Here is a 7,024-nt window from a genome sequence, read left to right on the forward strand (position 1 = left end):
CTTGGCGAAGCTTCCTGGTTTCTTTCAGGATTTCTCTCTTTGGTCTTTGGTGCCATCTCATCTCCTTGTCTTGATGCTTCAATGAGGAGCTTTTATCAGTCATTAGCATTGAGGCTCATGCTGCAGTGTTTATGTTTCTTGCATCCAGATTGTACCTCCATGAGCTTCTTGTCATCCTGCATTGGCATTTCTGATCACCACTGACAGTTAATATTGCTGCAACATATGGATGATAAAACAAGAAGAAATCTTGAAACTGTCCATAAACCCATCTTCAGGCAGTATGCTAATGTCAGTGCCTTGTCTGAGCATAGCTGATGTTTGAATAAGCTAAGAGAGTTAGAAACCTAAAAGAAGCAAAAAAGGGAAGGTTCCCAAAGGCATCTGTCCCTTGAAATCTATGTATGCTGTTGGGCAATTTACAGGTAATGGATATCTTAGACTTCATCTGTTCCTGGCTAGCATGTCAAACCCATCCTAGGGGTTCAAATTCCAGAGGAAAACTTTGTTTCCTCTGGCTTCCTAAAGAGAAACCTGAGAGTGAGACAGAGGCTGGAAAATAGCAAGCATATGGGAAGAACCAACAGTATTAAATATTCTGCATTACTTTATGAATTTCTTTGATTTTCCCTGACAGAAGCAATATATTGACAAAGTGGACTATGTGACAGGACTCTGTATCTTCACTGGGACATGTGTGCACAAAAGGCATTATTTCCAGATGGAAGTAAATCTCTGAGAGGACAGCTATAACATGTTATGAAACCCGGAGAGGCCTGTCAGACTACTGACTGATTGCTAAAGAGAGCCTTATTTCCCTGTTTGCTATTATGTTTGCTATGCAATTGGAAGCTCTGCACATGACACCTCTGCAGCTATTAAGCTGGGTGGTGTCTTCAAATTGTGGAACACAACTGTCTGTGCTTTAGTTGTATCTGCTAAAAGTAAAAAGGAGCTACAAACCTATTACCTTTCCCATTAAGTAAATGTAGTAAAAGTTCATTTGGTTAATTCACTCTTAAAGCACAGCTTTTTATAAAGCATAAACTTCTCATTCCTTTAGGTAAGACCAATGTATTTCTCTTCCTAAAGAGTAGTCAGAATTGGTGAAATGGGCCAGAAGAAAAGGTGTCTTCCAACTGTCAAGTATTGCAATAGGAAGAGGGGTTAATTAATGACAAGATCTTCCCACACCATTTGGACATGTTATAAATAGGATGTTTATACTCTATATGCCATATGGGGGAGATCCAGGCATCATAGGCAGATGAAATCCTAAGGCCTGGAGTGTACATGTAGTCAACATCAAAAACAGACTTTTAAGGCAATGAACCTTTTCCAGTAATATGCGAGAATATTAATCTCCCATCATAAAAACATCAAAGATCTATAATTATTTAACCATCTTGAAAATGCAAAATTAGTATAGTGTGTTTTCCATCCGTGTAAAGGCCACCTGTAGGCTAGGCAGGCATCGTTTATCTCTAAGTGATTTTAAAATAAGACAACTTATCAAGGTGCTTTTGGAGGATATGACAGTACATCAGATATTTAGACATATGAAGTAAACAGAATTAACTCTGACTGGAATGAAGGGGGGATTTAAATGAAAAGCAAATGGAAGCGAATGATGAAGAGAAATTAACAGGTCAAAAGAAGTTTTGTTATTCTGCTTGACTGGCTGTTACTGCTTAGGCAGCCAGGAAACCTGTGTGCAAGGCAGATGGGAGACATCCTGCACAGGCTGCATGGAAAGAGTTTTGATTCGAATCTGGGGACAGACTGTCAGGTCAGCCTTCTGCCAGGGTCGTGGTAAGGGATGGCACCTCCAGCTGTATTCTAGGTCACTTTATTGCTCTGAGCTTCTCCCAGGAGTGTGGCAGTTCTGCCAAGGTATAGCAGGACTGTCCTTGGCCAGCAGCTCTCTGATAGGCAAAAGCAAAAACAATCATTTGTACTAGTCTATATTCCTCGCAGTGCCTTGATATTGAGGTTCATTGTTCCTCCAGACTGGAGTGGATGAGAACCCTAGTACTGGCTGGGTCGTTTTTAAGCAGAGGTGATGAAACAGGGAAACCCTTGGTGTCTGGATGCACCAGCACCGACAGAAACTCTTCTTTGGAATCAACTAATCCCAGGGCAAAGAGGCACAGGGATATACAGAGCACAGCTCTTCTGGTTGATGTTTCCTCCCCCTTCCAGGAATGAAACCCATTTTCTTCTACCCTAAGTTCCAAGTCTGGTTTTATTTTAACTTGGGTGGCCACTAGCAACTCAAAACATGCATTGCCCAGGTAAAAAAAACAGATGTGTCTCATGCACATGCAATCTCATCTGGTCCATAACTTCTGCTTTACTGGACCAATATTGAGTTAACAGACCCCAAAAAGCCCAGTGACGATTGCATTTCTTAAGCATCGTTTCAGGGCTAGAAAATGACATGCTGACACTGACACTTTAAAAAGCGTGTGAGTCAGGATTCTTCAGGCCATTCAGCTCCTTTCCTCTGTATGAACACTGTGAAGGCAGGAGGCAGGCAGTTGGAGAGACGATGGCATTACAGGAGCAGGAGGTGGGAGCTCAGGGGTGATACGGACCCCTGGGGACAACAGAAATGAGACTACATGAGCAGACAGTTAATGAGAACAGGTAAAATATGCTGGACTAGCTGACTTCCTGAGGTCTTTTTTGACTTGAATTATTCTACAATTCTATAAGAGAGAACCATCACATAGAAAGAAAGGAGAGATAGGGACAATCTGGAGGCACGAATCAGCTAGGGAAAAAAAAAACAGGCAATAAATGTCAATAAAAGAAAAAATATGTAACATACCTTTTTTTAAAAAAACATTTACATAACAGTAGCCTCAGACTTTTTACTGAATACTTATTCACACAAAGAGATTTTTTTACATTTGCATTTCTGTGTGTGCATGCGCTAAGAGATTATTTCAGTGTCTGATCAAATTTTTGATTTTACACCAATGGGTCTGGGTAACTGCTCAGTGCTAACAGTGACCTGTGATTATACCTCTGCTTCTTTTTTCCACTTCAGTCTATCAGAACAAATTCACTCTGGAAAACCACTGTCTGGGAGAAGTGATAAAATCAGAATACCCTCAGGAAGGGATACAGGGGGAAGTTTCCCTAGCTATCTTGCTGTTGAAGTTCAAAAAGGAAGCAAGCTGCAAGGAGGAAGGGGACAAGTTTCCAGAGACTGTTAGCCCAAATGGATTACAAGAGCTCTTCAACTCAGGTAGTTCAGCTAGAAACCAATCCAACCATCAAGGAAATTGCAGGGACATTGCTGAGTGGGATTGCCTGAAATCCAAAACTGCAGTCCTCAAAACACTAAGGTAGCTGCCAGCCCCTTGACACCCAGCTCTGCATTGCCTCAGTTCCTGGCAGCAGCAGTTCTCCAGGTGCCTCTGCTTTGCCTCCTGGCATGCTGATGGATGCCTCTCTGGGGATAACTCTGAGCAGTTCTGTACCCAATTAATTTTCAGTATTCCTCTACCACACAGCCCTCAATTATTAATTTTTAAATAACAACTTCAAAGTCTTACTGCCACCTTCTTAACTATGTAATTGCCCACTAGTTAAAGTGTTCAACTTTTCCTTCCTGGTGGGCTTCAAAGTCCTATCTCATGCTGCCCTGAGGTGGAGCAAGCAATGGAAGTATTGCCTTCCTAGAATAACCTTACTGGGAGCAGGGTTTAGACTTTAATTAGTCAAAAGATTATCTAACCTGGCAGCAAAAACACTCACTTTTATTTTATTTTATTTTATTTTATTTTATTTTATTTTATTTTATTTTATTTTATTATTTTATTTTATTTTATTTTATTTATTTACTTATTAAAGGAAAGAAAGCAGAACTCTTACCTCTCTCCTCCATGGCTGGATGCAATAAGCAACATGGTAAAAAGCCACATGGTCATGGGCTTAATTTTCCTCAAGAAATCCTGAATTGCTTAATGGAGGGTGAATGATCTTCATGACACTGTTTATAAGCCTTACACCTCTGCTCACACACCCCATGTCCTGGTGATCTGGGGACTGCTGTAGAAGTACAGATGAGAACCAAGTCTAATAATTACAGGTGCAACTTCCATAAAATCTATAAAATCTCCAGCTTTATAACAGCTGTCTCTTCTCATTTTTATATATAGCCTCTGTGTGTTTATGGTAAACTTTGTGCATATGAATGAAATGGCTGCCTTTATATTCATGCAAAGCCATGTTTGATTCAAGAGCTACAAAAGCTATAAATAGATCTGGATGCAACTGGGTCTTCTGCTGTGATAACAATACATGTATTTGTGATGTGATTTACCACCTAATAAAGAAATTGAGGGGTAAAATAAAAAATGCAAATTAAAAAATGCAAACAGAGAAATTCATCGCAAAATGTCTTTTAAGTGTTGAGGAAGAAATAAGAGATAATCTTACAATGGAGATTCATAAAAGGGTATTCTCATTAAGTAAACAATTGTGAATCAGAATAAATGCATATGTCAAACAGACTAAGAACGTGGTGGAGCAATGTGTTGAAATTATTAAAGAAAAGAACAAGGAAGTAGGAAATAACATGATACCATTTCAGTTTAAACAGGAAATAAAGACAGCATTTCAAAATCACAAAAGAAAAAATAAGGTATTGTAGCTCTTGTAACACATTGAGTAAAGATATATCAGCAACAGAAAGCGTATCAAATTACTGCAGGAATATGATACTTACAAAAGGAGAAATCAGGATTGCAAATGGCACCAAAAATCACACAGATTTACATCAGGTCTCAGATTCTTATATATTTATTGCCCACTGAATAGCCACAGTGAAGTATCTACAACAAAGAATTCAATAAATATAGTCTGAATCCTGGAACTAAGGGAGCCCTGCTGAGCTGTAGGTGGACATGTTACTGTTGCATGAGAGACACAGGAAATATGATGCTAACAACATTGCTTTTGAAGTATTCAAAAGTCACAAGGAAAACCATTCCAAAATAATGACATGTTGGTTTCAGAGACATAAGGTTCCTTTAAAAGCAAAACCTTCTGTTCTGATTTCTGAGCATTTTTTCCTCCCATTTTTTCTCATCAGACAAGATTTAGAATCATCCTTTTTTCTAGAAAAGATAATGAAAGACAAAATTCCTACAGACCTGTGGGATTCCAGAATGTAGGAGATTAACAAAATTCAGCAGAAGGCTCACCACTAACTTGTGTTAAGAAGCAACCTCAAGTTGTGGTCCAAATTCAATGGTCAGCTGCTGAAAATATTGGCTTTAGTACAGTATACATAGTCTGGTATATGTATAGTGCTATATATAGAAAGAGTACTATACATATGTATAGTAAGTATAATGTATGTGCATATGTATATAGATATGCATATATAGTATTATATATATATATCAATACAACATATAACTGATGTTAGAGATGTGTGCAGTTTTGTATGGCTGCTAAATTTACAAAGGGAAAAAATAATGTCCAGTGAATAGAATGGATAAGAGTTGTGACAGAGGTGAGGTGCAGTCCTGTGTAAGTGTCCACTCGCCTAAATAGGGATCTTTGTTAGATACGCCATGCACACAACACTCTTCCTGCCCTAGGACCTTTCACGTTATCGATAGCCCAGTGCTGCTGAACTTCATGTGACTGTTTCTTCACACCGGTATCTGTATCCTCCTCTCCCTTACAATCCAGAGCCATCAAGTCTCCTCTCATCCACAAGTATCCATGGGCCTGGCCCCCAGTTCTGCAGTCATGCTGTAGACCACCATTTTCACTGGCTGCAGAAGGCAGCCAAGCTTTGCCCTTCCTTTGCTTCTTCTAGCAGCACAATTGCTGTGACAGTTTTAAAAATCCCTAGCAAGACCTTGCACTCACTGAAATCAATCAGACCAGCCTCTGAAGGCAGATAACTAAGAGCGACCTAGAAAATTAAAAGCAGATGTTATGATAGGTCAATGGAAGGTAGAATGTTTTACATTACAGAATGCTGATTAAAGTACCTTCACAAAAGGACAGTTCGCTGTAGTCTCTTGGGATTTATCAGTCTCAGCACATTGATGTACAGGTTGAAAGGTTGATGTAAAATTTACCTTCCTATTTCTTGATGACTGTTATGCAAAAGACATACCTCTAAAAGGGTGAAGAACAAAGGAAATCACCCTCTTAGATTAAGACCCCTGTGCATCTTTCTTTTACAAGTTAGAAAGACAGAAACAGAAAGGAGAAAGATTCAGTAGCTGAGCCACTGAACCGTACCTGTCATTCAGCACATGGACCAATTCCCTATGAGATCTCCACTATGGTCCCCCACCTCACTGGGACATCTAGATCCCCTTCTGTCTCTTTTTCTTGTGTCCATTTTTGTTTTGCCACCAGTGAGTTACTGGGCTCAGAGAAATCTTCACTAAAACCAGGGGTAGCCTCAGCCACAGAAATCAACACAATCAATTGGGTCATTAAGCTCTCAAGATTGCAGCCATTAATAAGAAATCTTTTAATTTGTTTATAACTATGACAAAAAGATAAGCTTTTCTCAGATAATTGTTCTAGCTTTTTCTCAGATCATTTCCCTAACACAGCAGGAATCTGAGGGTAGCAGGACTATGTGAGAGCCAGGGAGGACTTTAAATGTACTCAAAGACTAAACTAATTAGTGGATGAGGAATCTACTGAAGAATCACATACAGCTTACGAAGTTCATGAGCTGAGAACAGAAGGTATCTGAGACAATATCAGCTAGTTATGCTCTGTTTATTCTCCCTTCATTGCTTTTGGTGATTAGTGGAAACGAGGCACTGCCCCTTTGCTCTAACCCAGAATGATTCTTTTTATGCAGGACAGGGAATGAAGTCAGTTGAAGTCTTTATCTGGGGACTACAAGCCTTCTTCCAGTAGAAAGTCAGGGTATTTGGGTAAAAATTTTTTGGCCTGTATTCTCAAAAAGCAGAATTATATATATATTAGGAAAACAGTTCTGCAATAGCAGCTTGAAGCCAAGCTA

At 39.4% G+C, this 7,024-nt stretch overlaps 1 long non-coding RNA gene across 1 annotated transcript; it reads right to left on the minus strand.

Annotated features, from left to right (window-relative positions):
• Positions 1-563: 563 nt before the first annotated feature.
• LOC310892841 lies at positions 564-4,848 on the minus strand. The gene is made up of 3 exons (XR_014578515.1): positions 4,742-4,848; positions 3,886-4,062; positions 564-2,599 (listed from the first exon to the last, which is right to left on the minus strand). It is a non-coding gene; the product is annotated as an uncharacterized lncRNA (long non-coding RNA).
• Between the last annotated feature and the right edge of the window lie 2,176 nt (positions 4,849-7,024).

The sequence above is a fragment of the Anser anser genome (genome assembly GCF_964211835.1).
Source record: "Anser anser genome assembly, chromosome: 1".
NCBI lineage: Eukaryota > Metazoa > Chordata > Aves > Anseriformes > Anatidae > Anser > Anser anser.